The following is an 18,473-nucleotide window of genomic DNA, read 5'->3' on the forward strand; positions in this document are numbered from 1 at the left end:
AGCAAAAAAGAATTACCGCGTAAATTGTTGATGATAATTAAAATTTCTCTCATATGATTATCCAATAAAAATAATATATATATTTTTCTTTGAAATATTGGAGTTCAAATCCTATAATTCGAAATAAAAGCGCAGCATCTTCTTTCCTCTACATCTCCTATGACATACTAGTATTTATTTACGAATTACTTTATTTATGAAATAACTATATTTCATTTCATTTACAGAATTCATCATTTCTGGGTAAAGAAAAATATTATCAGTATTAATAAAGACTGAATTTTGAAAACTAATTACATATATAATAAAAAGTTGATATTTTTATATTTCTGACAGCATTTCAATATATAAATACATTTGGTAGTAGGAATTGTTCAGAAATTTTTGAAATAAGAATTTACTACAGGAATATCCCAGATTTGATAACAAGTCAATGATAATTCCTAGTACATTTTGAACCTTAAAATTTACTTTTTTTTTCCTTGACATAAATATCACTTTTTTTTTTTTTTTTTCTTTTTTTTTTTTTTTTTTTTTTTGTCGACATATCTCTCTCCTCGTTCCTTCCCCGAATCCGTGATAAAGTGCGATAGCGAGAGTGTTACATATGGGGCAGTCCGACACATCGAATGGGACGCGTGTCAAGAGAACTAAAATGTAGCTCTCAGTCTCCGTTCCGCAACACGTCATTCTTTTGGAAGTTTCACAAGCGGCAGCGATAAAACGCCAAAACAATTTCCCACGATATATTTCAGCTTAAAGCCTGTTTCACAATCCGCATTACGGGATGGTTTATGCGGCCGACTCAGGGGGTCCGTTTTCAGAAGCACAGCGAGGGCTCACCGTAAATGATTAACCATAAGAAATGGCCACTCATAACTCCTGTGTTCCTGTTCGGCCCCCGTTTCGGTCCCTCTTTTCCTTCTTCACTTCAGACGATACAAGTTCGCTTCGTTCGATGACATTCACTTGTGGGTATTGAGGCGAGACAAATTTGTTCAGGAAACTCATATTATATATTTATTCAATTTTTTTAAAAGGAAAACAGAGCCATTAATAAATTACTATGACTTCTGACAAATCAAGTCTATTTCAGAGACTTTTTGTTAATACTAAGGATCTGAAAGTGGTTTTAAATAGATTAAATCCTAGAAATGTAAGGTGCTGACTTCTAACGATTGTGGCAATTTAAATTTTTCTTCAGATTTATTTCTTAGAATATCAAGAAATCTCTACGTAAAATTTATTCCTTTAAAATGAAACTTTCATATTTTAATTACACATACATATAACCTTGGCTAATCATATTAAGAGAAGGAGGTGAGCCGTTTCGAAAAATGAATTTTTCGATCAAGCCAAAAACTTCTATTACTTATCTAATTAAAATACATGATTTTGAAATATTTTGAGTACAAAACGAATTCAATTCTTTATAGACTACACTTATTTCATTATAAGAGTTAAAATTACATTTTTAGAACCCCAGCAAGTGCATCAATTTATATTAACAGCTTATAACATATGAAATACTCAGTAAATAGCTGCAAAAATTTTTGTTTATGTTCTAGTAGCAATGTTTCACCATCTTTTCATTTAGAAGTACGTTAGACGACGTTAATACATTTCATTGATCAACAAATCGTACAGCAAACTTAAATAACAGGGACATATGTATAGAAAGAAAAAAAAAATATTAAACAAAACTATAGTATTTAACTAGACGATAAGCTACAACTTGCATAACACTGACTTTTAATATTCACTTTTAAGAAAACAAGTCATTAAATGGCAATAATAAATTTTTACCATAGGTTGAACATAATAAAAATTCTTTAGCTTACCTTTAATGCTCTAAAATCATCGTCAACTGTCACTGTGTTATCCATGTCGCCTACTTCGTACTCTTCGATGAAGTCAACATTTGCCTGTAACTTTATACAATTCATTGATCTGTGATTTCTTATAAATTGTCTGCAACAGCTCTTAATCCTCGTTACAAGCATGCGGGAATTCCTATGATGGGCATTATATGCTTTTTGAACTTTGCAATTTCTTTGACCTTTCGGATAATCCGGGTTTCGATTAACCGTGGTTTTACTGTAATACTGAAAAATGGAGATCCCGTTTTAGATTGTATTTTGAAAAAAACATTTGGATTTTTGAAAAATGCTCTGATGAATTTTTTAAAAAGTGTAATTTTTGAAATAATACATTTAATGGTTGATTAAATGGTTGAATGGTTGAATTTGTTGGCGCAAAACCCAGGCATGGCCAATATGAATATATATATATATATATATATATATATATATATATATATATATATATATATATATATATATATATATAGTTTTGTACGATAATATAAATATAGTATAGATAAGACATATCAATGTTTTCACGAGTAAAATATTATTTTACCCTTTATGTATTTGTATGGAACACAGTTCATTCAAACATTTCGAAGTAAATTAGATAAAGTATGAAATTACCATTTCATATGTCATTTGTGAATATTTTCTTCATTCCTCATAAATTTTTCATGTAACACAGAAAAATTAAATTTTTCCTGAATGGTATAGAATATATACTTTTAGAAATATCATAAAATCGAGAACAGAGTTTTATCTTCATCTATGCATCTCTGTAATTTTATGGATGAATTTAAAATTCGAAGTCAGAAATTTAAATATTACCATGAAGTTAAAATGTTAGTAAAAAAGTGAATAAACAACGTGTGAGCATTTTATTACAAAAATAAATTATGTGTTAAAAAAAATCCTTCTAAATTTCTATTAGCGTGAAATCGACACAATCAGCCATATGCATTGAAATTACTGTAAAAATTTGTGATCCTAATCCCAGGAATTCAAAGTTTTAGGTTATCGAACATTTTTTTTAAACTAAAAGATTTTAATTAATAATTATTTAAATTTTTACACATCACGGGTTATTAAAAACACCCATCGTATAAGGTTATAAATCTGTATGAGGTTGTGGGAAGTTAATTTATACTTTTTAGTCCATTTTAAAACGCAGTATATTAATTTAAAAAAAATTAAACAATTATTGTTTGCTTCTTAGTCTTGTGCTGGTGAAATTACAATCGATTTCATTCTAAATTCCCAATGAGCTAATGACTTGATATAGTGCCATCTATTGGTAATGATAGATTTCAATTGATTGTAAAATTTATACCGAACATACAAACAAACCTAAGAACTAGAAAGCTAGTTAGTATAGTATTAACATCGAGTTACGAACTGTATTTAAAATTTCACGTCTTTACTTTACTAGGAAGTAGTTTAAAATCGATTTCAAAATTTGCATCGGATAGAGGGGAAATAACAATTATGAATCAGAAATAAAGTCATTCTTCAGTCTTAACACAAAAGAAACATTTGAATTGGTATTTAAGAACGAATACAGTAACTTTATTAATAGAAACAAAATTCATTATCTTTTTTCATGCAAGGGATTAAACTTGTTTGATGATGTTACCAGAACCGCATAAACATCTTTGATGTAGCCGCAGCTTGATGCTAATAACGTAGCATAGTCATTATTCATGTGTAATACTGCTTCTGCCTGTGATACAGGATTTGACAAGTGTCTTCACTTTCCTCGTGATTATCTTGATTCTTGAACATGGCAAGAATGTCGAGTAAAAACAGTGATACTGTACTGCAAGAAGAATTAACCACATAACAAGAATAACATGGAACACACTGCCACACGATCAACATTTCGACACAACGTAACAATGGAAAGTTTTGATAGGGAAATATGTACAAGAGCAGTGAAGTGATTCAGCTGAGGTAGAGTAGACAACAGGTAAAACCAATCTCTCCTCTTTCAATCTAGTAGGCTAATTTTAGCATACGTTGTCATAGTAACCGTGAATCTCTCCAGTTTAAGTCACTATTTTCAACTTGTTTGCCAAGGTTTTTCGAAGGATCGCTGCAAGTTCTTCCCATACTCTTTCCAAAGCACGCAGAGACAAATTTTTTGGTATTTTGGTATTTAAAGAATATTTTATCAAAATTTCCCAGTGATCCGAAATTTCCGAACAAAGGTAATCTTCAATTAATTTGTTTACCTGAAGTTCCATCATAATAAACAATCGCATAGTTATCATTGATAATGAATATTAAAGCGACTGATGTCCGATAACTTTTTGAAGCTTTCTTGTTGATATATTTTCCCCCATCGTTATGATGACAAAAGCGAATAAATCAGGCGTTGTCTTATCAAAAGAATGATTAACTCGTCTGTTGCATAAGAAATAGAAAAATCTAAAACAGTTATCAAAATATTTTGACGAATAATATAAGAAAAAAAAATAGTATTGGAAACGCAGCATCGCAAAGGAGTGAAAGAAGAAATCTGAAATTAACCTAAGCCGAAAAACAGCCACGCGCGACTGCACAAACATTATCCTGTCTCAAAACTAACTATTCAAAGCAAAGCTGTGCGTCTCTCTTTTACTGATCATATGCAATACACAGTTTTTAGAATCTGAGAGAATGCATAACTTGAGCAATCAAAGACATCATATCGTTCTTTCTAGTGTAAAAAAAGGGAACATCCTGATGGATGACGCCATTTGGGACAAAAAAGTTTTCTTTTGTCTTTCTCAAGTGAATTAGATGGTTCGATCCATTTAGGACATGGAACTGAATTTTTTACATTAATTTATGAAATAATGAATTCAAAAATATACAAAGATACAAGTAGTGAACATCATTTTGCCAACGTCAGTTTTTTTTTTAGATAAGACAAAGATAGATCTACCATTACACTAATCTATTCATAAGAGTTCTAGAATAAAACGCTGTTCCAACCAACAATATTTAAGGTAATCAGAGTAATAATATTTCCAATTTAAGTTATTCAAATCCTATAATATAAGAATGAATAATTTTCAAGAAATTAAATAAAATGTTAATTTACAATATTTATTTGAAAAAGTACAATTTATGTAAAATGAATGCCATTTTATTTTATTATTTTAGCATAATTTTTCAAATATTTTTTAGGAATGATTTTTCAACAAGTTTTATAAGATGAAATTTTTTATTAAGTTTTCAAGAAATGCATTTAATATTTACATAAATGGGAAGGACAGACCAACTGAGAATTCTATTTAATAATGTATTTGTTCCGAACAAAAATATGCATAATTTTGAATCAGTTTTAAGATGTTTTGATACAAAGTACCTCGAAAATGTATATTAGTATTGAATAATTAGTATTTGATGATTTGATTAATGAAGCGCATCGAAATTTCTTCACTCAAATGAATAAATATGATGATTGGATCTTTTTAACTAATAGAAGTTTTATAATACAGTTTAATTAATATATATATATATATATATATATATATATATATATATATATATATATATATATATATATATATATATATATATATATATATATATATATATATATATATATATATATATATATATATATATATATATAAACATTTGTTTTCTAAAATAATGACTCTGTTAATCGTTCTCACTACAGCTGATGATGCTCTTTTCATGTATTACACCTTCTGAAATATTAAAATCACATAGGATAGTTTATCAACTTATCTATCAGCAGGTGTTTTCATCTTTGAGAATACCTCTGCTAGTGACATTTATCTCTATCTATGAAAGGAATGCGCTGTACCTTGCATTAAAGAGATGTTAATGAATAAAATGTGGTACTTCCAGCAGTTTGGAGCATCTTCCGCAATTCTGTCTTGACGTGAAAACCTATCTTGATGGAGTTCTCTTGAACCGATGCTTAGAATGAAGAGGTAGCGTTTAATTCCTTCTGTACTTAATGGATGGATTTCTTTAATTTTTTTTTATTGAGGTGACCTGGAGCTAAACTGTTTATACCTTAAGATCAGTTACAATCAACAAATTAAGAGTACGCATGCATTAAGAGAGAAGATGTGCAAATGTTAAATGATATTATTTGCAATTATATTATTATTATTTGTTAGTGTTATGAGCAAGTGCTCCCGAGAATAATGATGAACATTTCGAACGCTACCGAGAACGGTGAAAATGAAACACTTGTATTTATTAATTTGAGTTAACATACTTTGATAAATGTTATTAATGCATTATGTAATACTTAAATGTATACGCTTGTTACTACGGGAGACTGACATTTGGTAAATGCCGATATTCTCCGAAGAATTCCAGCATACTTATTAATTGCTCGTTGTGCATCCGAAGTATTTGCTAAATATCATTATTTCTCTTACACTGGCAAATGTCGACATACAGCGTGCAATTATGGTGAATAAAAATATTTTAATTACCGTAGCACAGAATTTCAACTTTATAAATAATTCCTTATAATTATTATATTTTTCATATATATAAAAATAGAAGGTTTAGGCAACAGCACACTTAAATAAAGTATTGAATATAAAACGAACCGGTCATTCTAAATAAGGAAAGTAAAATATACCAATAATAAACTTATACTCAAAATTTATGAGATTAGCATTATACAATCTAAATTTAACTAACTAACTCTCATTATTAACTAATAACTCCGCCTTTTTATGTATGTGCAAAAACATAGAATATTACCATATATTCGATCTTTCACCAATCAGGTATATGTCGATATTCACCGGAAAATACTAACATTCCCTGATTTTGATTCTCATAGTAACACATACACTTTGGGGCATCTGTATTTTTGAGCATTTTACGAAGACTGTAATGTGGCCACATCAGAAATATTCAATAACCATTGAACTATAAGTTAAATCTTTCACTTATCGGGATTAAATCACCGCCGTTGCATTCCGAGCATAACGAAACACGAGTTAAGCGGAAGCGAACAGCTGTCTATATGTATCTTGTTTTCTCTTCAAACTGTGCCATGCAGAAATGGTAAACAAAGGGACTCGGGGAACAGAAGTAGTTTGATTTACGTAGCTCTCTCCTATTGACAGACACGAGGAGAGCTTCATTTTATTCTTTTACCGGCTTTTCTTATTTTTTCATCACTCGCTCCTGTAGTTGATACTGATGTTGATGGAGAGGAGCGTTCTTGCAACTGGCGCCAAGTTAACGACATTTCCCGATCGCCAACTCGCTTTCTCAGACAACCGGAGGAATTTCAATGCCAGGTGATAAGATATTTGGGAGAGTCGCCAAAAACCAAGTAGTTCACGCTTTTTCTTTACCGTAACTTTTTTCTCTCTCTCTTGAATTTTTTTTCTTTTCTTTTTTGACATTTTCAGTTCATGTTTTCGGCGATGAATATGCCGTGATTCCGGATATGTTTTTATGTAATCTTCTTCTGTGTATCAACTGTGCTTCATCTTTATAAAAAAATAAATAATATCTATTGAACAACACCCAAGAAGCTAATTTAATTCTTGGTCCAGGTGTTAATTTTTTTTCCTCTCAGGAACGTTTAATGACGTAGAAAGCAAGTTCATTTGATAACCATTACAAAACAATGTTAGGTTTTAAATGGTTCACTGAATTCCTCGGTTTGAAATGTGGAGATAACACAATATGACTAATTCACTGGCAAGAGTTATTTAAGTATGCTTGTTCTTTTAAATATTCGAAATAATGGCGTTTGTGAAACGTATTGTTTTTATTTTGATTAACCTACGTTTAGCACTAGAGTAAGAAGCATAAATTTCTTATCCATTTGTTAAACATTCAATAACTTTTGACTATCTTATATCAGATATGTCAAGGATATTTTTATCTTCGCCGAAAAAAAGTTTTTAGTGAAAAAATCTTTTATTTTTACGAGTATATAAATCTCAAAATCTGGTGAGAAGCAATTTGTGTAAATTAAAAGTTCTTACATATTATATTTTTAAAATTCATAATTGAAAAATATCTACTTATATTATCTAATAAATTATCTCATTTTAAGTTCGCATTAGAATGTAGATATCTTTTTTTCTCTTTTCAAGATTCATTTATTCAATGTTCAGAAATTTCATACCTTTCTTATAGTTAACTTTACCAATGAATTTTGGTTTGCGGATATTTGCGAAAGCAAATTTTCATGCTGAATATAAAGTTGAATTAGAATTGTTTGAGAGTTATACACTATCTATCAGCAAGTAATTGGACACCCATGCAAATGAGGATATCTGCGGTCCTAATCTACGTGACGCCTTCTGACTTAAATATCGTGTAGGAAACAGCATTGACATTAGTCGCGTGCAAGAGGACACGACATTCAGAGCTGTCTGACTTCGAAAAAGACGTAATTGTCGGATATGATAGAAATGGCAGATCCTTAAGGGGTATATATACATCTGGCGAGTTAAAATTCCACAATCTGTAGTGGCTTTCGTAATAAAGAAGTGGAAGGTAAGTGGTGATTGTCGGAATGTGTTTCGATCCGGCAGATCCACGAGACAGAGACGAGTGCTGTCCAAAGAAATTCGGAAAAGCCGCACCAAACCGATAACCCACATACTCCAGGAGTTCCAACAAGCATACGAAAACTGTTAATTCGATAAATACCACCCTCAAGGAAGCACCTTTGCTTTGTTTCCATGGTCGTGCTGCCTCCCATAAGCCTTTGATTACAAATCAATGTTCAATCTCTACCAGTCGGATGGCAGAGTCTGGGTTTGGTGTATACATGGAGAACGCCTTTTACCAGAATGCATTGTGGCTTCAGTAAAGTTTAGAATTTTGGCCTGGTGATGTTCCTCGTGGTATGGACTGGGACCCTTGATCCCAATACATGGTAAGCTCAACGCCGACTCCTACTCAACCATTTTAGACAGCAATGTGCTTCCTACTCTGTGCGAATTTTACGGGTTGAATCATTGTTATTTCCAGGATGATAACATTACTTATCATATTACGAGGTCCATCATGGATTGATGTGATGACAAAGGGATGAACTGACATGAGTGGTCTACCCAGAGTCCAGACTTGAGTAATATTGGAAACCTCTGGGACTAGTTGGATCGCCGAATTAAAGGATGCAGCAGTTGTCTAAAATCTGTGAATAAACTTGCAAGTCTTTTCAAAGCCGAGTGGGAAAAAATACCTCTGTATGTCAACCAACCATTTGTGGAAACCATGCCCTGGAGGATTAAATTGTATTTGCCTCAGGCGGAGGCTCTACAAACTACTGAATATGAAAAAATTGTGTTTATTTCTTTTATCACAGGTATCCAAATATTTATTGGTAGATGGCATATTAGGACTGACATTTTCAACTTTAGACGCAAACTTTCTTGGCTAGATTTTTACTATAAAGTTTGAATTGATACTTCACTTAAAATATTCTTCAATGAAATAGAATAAATTCACCTTCTGTTCGATTTACGATCATCCACAAAATATAAATTTTAAAATATAACTTAATTTCAAGTTGGAATTTTGTTTACAATTTCCCTTTTCAATGTACGAGTATAGATAGAATTTTTATAAATCGTTAGAATAAAAATATTGCTGATAAATATAAGGCCATCAGAAAGGAATTCGGTCTAAAGACGAATTAGACTTGAATAGATTTGGATGTATGCTTACAAAATATGCTATTTTCTGATATTCAATCAAACTCTGTAATGTTTCATTGCTATAGATAAAAAAAAATGTGCAAAATTACTGTCATTTTAATAATAAAATGCATGATGTAGACAAAAATAATTTTATGGGAGTTATCAAAAAATACTTATGCAATCTCTCACTTGAAAAGCGTTACGTCGTTTTTAGATGATATCAATTCTGTTTACAGTTCATGGATAGGTGATAATTTTTATACAATGCTATTTTTCACAACACCCTGAAGGAATGTTTTCGTTTTTAATTTTTCATGAAACAGTAGACGGCGCTTTCCAGTCGTACGTTAACTTTGTTTTGGTGCCACCCAGGCTGCCTGCAATTAAGTTGCTATCACAGTCGTATTTCTCAGCTCCCTCCACTAATTAACGTCTTTTCCAACTCGCTATAATTTAAAGACTCGAAACTTTCCAATTAAAATGAAAGCAGTGGCGAGTGCTTCGAGATGGTTAAAAAAAAAGAAATCGCCACCTTTATCCCTTCTATCGGTCGGTTATATGGGCCAGTCTCGTGGCTTGAAACCGAAGACTTTTGAGTTTTTTCTCAGCCGTAAATCTGTCTCGGGGCGTGGTGGGGAGATAAAGTTCATTGTCGCCCACTGACCTTAGCGCGAGATAACATCCCGTCATCACCTTCTCTTTTCTAATGGGCCATCGCTGTGTCAACGGTCCAAACTTTGGGCTGAAGATGTTGCGCCGATGATTGGCAACGGTAGCGGCTCGTCGAGGAGGGCGTGGGAGGCTAGGCGGGAGGACATTGTGTTGGGAAATATTGAAGTTTTTCCCATGATTTTTGTTGTTATCGCCTTGTTGAGTTGTTTATGGACAAGCGCTAGAGAACACTTGCTGCAGCGATAGGTAGTGCTATATGGGGCCTTTATCTTTCAGTGTCGAATATTATCTTTTGTATCCTCTAATGAAAGATAAAATTTTAGTGTAAACTCGAGCATTTTGATTTACCTTTATCAACACTATGCTTAATAAATTTATCCACCAACGAAAGAAGGAGGGGGGGGCACTTTATATGGCGGAAGAAAGAAATTCAAAATAATGAAATTGTCTTATCAAAAAAATTAGGCAACTGTTATATCATCGTTTCTTTTATGTGGCACCATTTTTTTCAATGCTTCAATGTGTAAATTTTAGCGAAGAAAAATATTTTCATCGTGTTTACGTTGAAGTATTACATTTTAATATAAGTAACTATACTGAAATTATACATATATTTTACAACTTTTTTTTCCTTTCTGTTTAGAGCATTATCCTCTTTAATCATTATTCGAATTCTTCGTACTCTTTGCGCGTCATCAATCCTTATTTTTAATTATAGAAGATTATTTTCAGAGATACAAATATCGTTCTCCTAAGTTAATTTTTTTTTTTTCATTTTTCACAAGACAGATTCTTTTTCTCAATTATTATTTCAAATAATTTACTGAATACCGATTTTTTATATTTTTGTTTTATATTTTATTTTTATTACGTTTTTATTGGTTTTTACAAAGTTCTGAAGGTTATTATATTTAAAAAAAAAAAACACCAAAGATAAAATTTCTTGTAATTTTCACCAGTCTTTTCTAATAAGTAATATTGTAATCGAAAAGAATATAAAGCATTGGATATTGAAAAATCATATATATATATAGTTTTTACATAAATTCAAAGAAATTTTGCATATATGGTCTTCAAAACTAGAGAAAAATAACTGTCAACGTTTCAAAGCACAAAAGTTATTTAAAATTTCAGTGAATTTAAAAGTAAGGAAGAGTTTGGCGTTTTTCAGGAATTATCTTTCTGAAATATTATCTTAGAATGATAATTTATGCCATATATGAAAAATTATCTTTTCAGCGACACAAATTTTATCCCCGTAAATTTTTTCTGTCGTTTTATACAAAGTCAATTTTATACTCTTGTAACAATGATTTTTTTTTTTTTTTTGAAGAAAAAGATATCTTTATTTAAACAAGAGATCTACTCCATACAAGATATTTATTTGAAACACATTAGTGGTTTTTGGTGTCACAAAATATATACAAAAAATATATACACACAAAATTTGGTGCTACCTTCAGTGATACCAAATTTTTGTTGTATATATATTTTTTATTTTTAATTAATTAGAAAAAAAATTATCTCATTTTTCAACAATATATTTTATTGTTGAAGTGGAATTCTAATCGTTTTCATCGTTGAAGTTTATGTTTCATCCTGGTTTTCATCTCATCATTTATTAAAATTTAAAGAATAATCTTATTTTTCCTTTTTGAGTAAAATTCAGTATAAGGCATACTTTTAATAAAGTTTTTGAAATTTTGTTGTATTTGTAACTAAAGTTTAAATTTGTAATTAAAACAAATCAAACAGAAGTTAAAATTTTTAAAATGTGTCAGTTTTGAACTATTGCTGCTCTTTTCTGTTATAGAATTTCTTACATAAAGATATATAAAAAAATTAGGAAAATGCATAGAACAATGAACAGAATGATATAAAGCTATGATAATATAATGATATAATGGTACCTATCTATCTATCTAAATTTGAACAAAGATATTTTGCCAAGGAAGTCAGTTCCATCAAGTTACATTAAATATTTAATTGCAAATTTTAGCAATCATTAATTCCGGCGAACCAACTAGTCTCCGAAGGCGGGTAGTTATAAATATTTCTAAGAATGATGTGTAATAGTTCTTTAATACAATAAAAATCTGCTGATATTTGAATACATTGTTTTCACCTCTGTTCCTTTTTGATTGCATTAATCAGAAGATAGGACACAATTTTAACTCAGGTATTGGATGGACTCGATATTAATCATCCTCGCTTGTTACTAGGAGAACTTCTATGGAAATGCTCGCCGTGTCTTCACCTTAGGATGGTTACCCATACAGCGTTTCTTTACCGCTGCGGGTATTTTATCGTTACCGCTCACAGAAATCGAAGGTTTACACACACGGTGGTAAAATTTCCGTCACCGTTGTAAGAGTCGGCGTAGTTTCATCAGCAAAAAAATTTAACTGTGTTGTTTAAACTATTTACTGCTTAAGTGTAATTTGAAATGAATAGCGTGCAGATTCTATCTTTATTGTTATTTTGTCGTCGAATGAAGAGGAAAAGGAAAAAAATAAGAATTATTTGCATTTATTCAATTAATGCTTTTACACGTTAGCTAAGCTTTTTACACGTTATTTGAAGATTTGAGATAAAAGAAATTGACACTGAAATTCTTCAAACACTTCAGAATGTCGAAGACTTTCTTTGGTGGATTACATGGGTGGCTAAAATATATTAGCACAAAAATACCAAAATGTAGAATTCCATTCAGCCTGTAGAAATGTTGGCAATAACTTTTGAAATCTATAAGTTGGAGAATTAAATTGCATTAAGTACAATAAATGGTTCACTTACAATTATTTTCATACATTGTTATTATAAAGTTTTGAAGGTAAATTTATTTATTGATGCTATCGCTAACACACAAATATGAACAGAGGTACGTTTTTATACACATAAATATACAAATAGAAATTAATATACAATTAATATTACTATATATTAATTATATAATTAGTATTACCGTTCAGTTGTGTTAATGGGCCTTACCGACAGTAAATACCGTTTTATTTTGTGCTTGCCAGGCACAGAAAATCCAGAAGTTCCATACTTTTTTGTTGGAGATGCTTCATTTGGGCTGCATAAAAATTTGCTAAGGCTATATGCTGGAACACATTTGACAGTCGAAAAGAAAATATTCATCTACGATTTGTCGAGCAAGAATGTACACAGAATGAGCTTTTGATATTCTCAGCAATATATGGAGGATATTCCATCGTGCTTTTAATGTTCTATCACAATTTGTGCATGATATTATTAAAGCCTGTATTATTCTTCATAATTATGTTAGGGATAAAGATGGATACATGATTGAGGATACAATATCAATTATAGGATTGAAAGGTATTCAGAGAGAATATTACAAGAGGAGACTTCAAAGCAAACAATATGAGATATATTCTATGTAGATATTTTATTTCAAATGCAGGCATGAAGCTCTAACATAATTCAATACACTACTGTTGTTATGGCGGCGACGGTGAATCAACCGCGTCGGGAAAATCCGCTGTGTGTGTAACCAGCCTTATTCTTTTAGAATGCACAAATTGCCGGCATCCTGGCTTAGGGATGGCACATCTTCCCCGTGATCTGGGCGTCCTGGGTTCGAAACCTGGTTCGGGCATGGTTGTTCTTCCCCTGTGTTCTATCTGTGAGGTGTGTGAAAGAGCCCTTCCCTCCCACTGTAAAAAGGGACTATGCAAGCAAGTGTGAGTGTCATCTCCTTATGAGCTAGAAGTCAGACTTCTGCCCTCGGGTGCTCAGTGGTACTTGCCCTCAGAAGCTACTGCATCCCCTTTCCGTGGTAACGAGGACATGACATCATCATCAATGCCCAAATTTCGCTGCCCGGTGACTACTATTTGAAACACCAGCAATTTCATTATGAGTTTTACTTGATGAAACTTCTCATAATCACCTATTTGCTGATTTAAAGGCTATGAAGTTTTATTCTCTTTAAAATATATTTATATTTTAGTTTGCTATTTTACACTGCTGTTTTATAGTTCTCTCATAATTTTACTATGGCATGATTTTAATATTTTGTTTGGCGCAGCAGTCTACTTCACGTCTCTTGTGCCAGAAAAATTCAAACCAAACTGTATTAGCCATCATTCTAGTGAAAGTTTCTTTTTTCATTTCGAATTAAAAAGAAATTCGCTCTCACCCATAAGAAATTCATAATGATGTGCGGAACGGATTATTGACGCATTTCCGCGTTGCGTTCGTTTTGTCCCAATTTATCATGTCAGACCTCGAAATGTCTGTTAACGTCGAAACAGCGGCGAGCAGTCGACATTTGTTGCTATAAAGGTGTTTCACTTCGCAACATCGGAGAAGTCAGGTGAGTTGCTCCTGCGAGGAGAGAAAAAAAACGCGAAAAGAAAACTTCGCAAGTAAAACACAAGTGTCGCTCGCTGCAAAAGTGCAGGCTCTAATTTTAGAGCCAGCAAAACATTTTCCTCCCTTCCTTGTCTAGAAAGTGTTTTGGTTAAAGTTAAGACGGGGGGCTATGCACAGATTGAATTTAAGACCTGGTATGCAGGGAATGGGGAGCATTTTGGCATAGTCATTAATTCGTTACATAAAGGGAACAGGTTATAGGAGAGGAAAAGATTTTTCGGTAAATTAAGCACGTTAGATCAACAAAAATGCATTAGCCAGCTCGTATTTTGGTACAAACGGAGATGGAATAAATGTAATCAATTAACCTAATTTATTATTCTTTTTATAAAAAAATACAAGAAGAAAATTCTGGTGTCAAGATTATTCTGCTGTGACGAAAGAACATTCATGTTTCACTCAATAAATATTCGTTAAAAAAATATGTGGATTCATGCTTTCTCAAATGCTTTGAATGTATTTATTAAACATCCCTTTTTGTTTGTTGTTTTAAATTGTAGTATTATTCTGATACAAATATTTGCTGACATTTTAAAATACTCGAAATCCAAATATCATTATAAATTTCCTTACATTTCTTTAAAAAAATGCAAGTCTAAGTGCTAATAAATCATGAATTAACTCATAATAATTATTAATTCAATTCTTATGAATATTCCAAAATCTTTTTTAAAAGTAGGTTTTTCACTTAGTAGTTTTTGATAATATGTAAATATGTAAAAGTGTGTAAAACTGTATTTTTAAAATATGTAAAATTATATTTAGCAATGATTTTATGTTGAGAACTACTTATCTTAAGAAATTGTATCATGTTTACCATTTTTTTTCTGGTAATAGAAAAGAACGTTATTATCAAATCAATTACCCGAGATAAGCAATAAAAAAACTGGAAAAGAAAAACTTTTCCGAATACTATTGTATTTTCTAAAATTTCGAATCGAGGCTAATTCATTTTATTTTTAGCCATTTAATTTTCTTTTAAAACTTGATTGATTTATATAAATGTATTGTGTGAATTTTGAATTTATATAATTCTGATAAACTATAAATTATATCGAGAATTCCAAAAAGAAGAAAAATTTCCATATAATTCTGTTGTCGGAAAAGTATAATAACTATTTAGAACAATTAGAATAAAGACGTTCTAATTAAAATACTTCTTAAAGATGCATAATTCGTTTTTAGATATGGTCAAAGGACATATTTTTTTTTTCTTTCTTCAATATTGAAGTTTCTGAAGAGTTAATTTTCTTCTGTACTCTATCTTTTCAAAATTGTGTTATGCAATATTATATTTAATGGAATTGATCTTCGCACTGAATTGTTTCTGTTCATAAATATTGTTTCTAATAGCAAATCGAACTTGTAAAATTTTCTCTTTAATCTTAAACTTAAAAACTCTGTGAACACTAAATTAGAAGGTAAATTCTGAAATATATTAATATTTTTTGTGTAAATCATTTAAAACCTTCTTCAGGAAAAAATATTTATTGATGTGAGGTTTATTAATTACAAATATTATTAATCAAGTATAATGTTTTAAGTGAATCTTTTGCAATGAATCGTATAATTTTTATTTTATGGCATAAAAATAGAATATTTTAATTTTTTCTCATTTAATTTTTAGTTTACTTTAAATATTATTACAATGTTAAATATTTCTATTCAAGAGCAATTAGCTTATTACAAATAAAAAACAATTTTTGAAGTATTATAAAAAAATTACTTTTGTTATTACAGTAGAGACCTGATTGGAATAATGCAGTTTTGTTTTTTACCAAGAGAAAAATATCCATTTTTTGTCGTCTGTATAAATCATCGCAAATTGAATTCAAGGACCACATTTCATATAAATTCTTTAATTGAGAAAATTTTTTTATTGAAATATTTTATTCTTAAAAACATTGCTAAGAAATGAGTATCAAATAGTTTTCTATTAATAAAAAAAAAATTGTATTTTTTCTTAATATCTATCTAGAAATAGTTTTTTAAAGGCAGAGCAAGTTCGAATATATACATTAAAAACAATAAAAAAATTATTTCACATTTTTGGTTTAAAAAATTTTTGATTGCGCAAAAAGGAATAGCACACAATTTCTTCCCCAAAAATATGTTAAATATTTTTAATTTAATAATATTCCGATTATTCTTATATGTCCAAATACACATGGAATTGTTCGTAATGTCTTATTTTAAAATATATTCTTATTCCATATTAGCATTATTTATTTATTCCATAAATATCATTTACATTTTTTTTCGTTATTATTAAAGGCAATAAATTCTGATGGTGATTTTTTTAATATGACTAAATACATCTTTCCTGTTAAAAAAAACATGAATAAAATAATTTTCTCTGAATTATTTAGATTTTTTTTTTTTTTCGTATTTCAATTCATTATTCTATTAAATAAATGAAAATGTTTCAAGGTATTTCAAAGTGAAAAGCATTTATTTAAACGATTTATTGAGATTTTTTTTTTGGTTTGTTTACGTAATATTTTTTGGGCTAATTTCTGTGTGCAGGCAGAAGGTTTAAATTGATAGCTTTGAGTTCCTGTAGCAATAAGTTTTTATAGTTAAAGTGCTTGAAAGAAAAACACAAAACCTGTCACTTGGTTACATTAATATCATATTTTTTTAATGCATGTCCTGCTAAAAAATCATTTTTAATTTTAATTAATTTTATTATTAATTTTTCCTCCAGTATTGTATTAGCAATAGTTACGATGAAATAAGACAATTCGAGTTGGATTCGATTATCAAGTTATATAAATGATATTTTTATTACAAAAATCTCATTATATATATATATATATAATATTAAATGCCATTGTCCCGCATTGAGATATCTGTTTGTAATTTTATTTTCACTTTTTCTGATTTTTGGAGTTCCTTAGTCAAATCGTCGGTGTGCATCATATCTTTCAATTTAGCTTTTGCATTTCTAATAACATTAATTATATGCAGATCCGAATTATCAAATAGGCAAAGTAAACAACTGCCTAGCTTACTTACCTTAAGGTATCCGAACACGTTCGGAGCACTTTAATCATATTTCTGGGTTTAACACCATTCAAAATTAGTAATAGGATGTCAATATTTGAAATAAATATTAAAACTTTTTGAAAATTGGCATTTAATAGCATAAATTTAAGCAAATTTTTCAAAAACTTCAAATCGGCTACACCAAAAGCTATTACTCTCATCCAAACAAACCTTTTACCAAAATAAACTACACAGTTCAACAAAACTTCTTTAGGTACACATTTCCACAAAACACCGTTGAAACTCTCATTGTCATTTTGCATTTTGCCGTGCAAAGAATTATCCGTATTTAAAACTAAATTAAAACTTTGTGTTTATACAAATTTTTAACATGTTTTTGGCCCTTTGAATCGGTACTTCCGGTTTATTGATCATTACGAAAATATTAATATCTTGACTATATAATAATTGATAAAAGTAAACATATTTTGGATAGCTCAAAGACTGGTCTATCCAATAAAGGAACTTTTTAAAAATATCATTTTTGGCGAAAATCGACCTTTTCAACGTGTTCGGATACCTTAAGCTTCGATTTTTTTTCTTTATTTTTTAAATTTTATTTTTTAGGTAATATTTTTGTGTTTTTATTTAATTTACGTATGCTCAGCATTCGAACTCATTTAACTTGGAATCAAGTATCTTTTAAAATTTTAGAGCATTATTCTAACAACATTCATAATTCATAATTTTCTGCAAATTTGATATTTGTTATTTTATAATTCTAAAAATAAATAAATAAATGATGTGTGCTCGATGCATTATTACGTATGTCCGATTTTATTATTAAAAAGTTAAATTTGAAATTAAAATAGCTTAATTTAAT

General features: G+C 30.0%; 2 protein-coding genes across 3 annotated transcripts in view; one reads left to right on the plus strand and one right to left on the minus strand.

Moving 5' to 3' along the window:
• Positions 1–1,908, minus strand: part of LOC129963610 (longitudinals lacking protein, isoforms H/M/V-like) — a 160,084-nt gene extending 158,176 nt beyond the window's left edge. Inside the window, exon 1 of the mRNA XM_056078081.1 lies at positions 1,842–1,908. The gene's annotated coding sequence lies outside the window, so the exon portion shown is untranslated. The remainder of the gene's footprint in view (positions 1–1,841) is intronic.
• Positions 1–18,473, plus strand: part of LOC129963608 (transcription factor SOX-8-like) — a 119,655-nt gene that overhangs the window by 82,028 nt on the left and 19,154 nt on the right. The window lies entirely within an intron of this gene.

Source organism: Argiope bruennichi, chromosome 3, assembly GCF_947563725.1.
Source record: "Argiope bruennichi chromosome 3, qqArgBrue1.1, whole genome shotgun sequence".
NCBI lineage: Eukaryota > Metazoa > Arthropoda > Arachnida > Araneae > Araneidae > Argiope > Argiope bruennichi.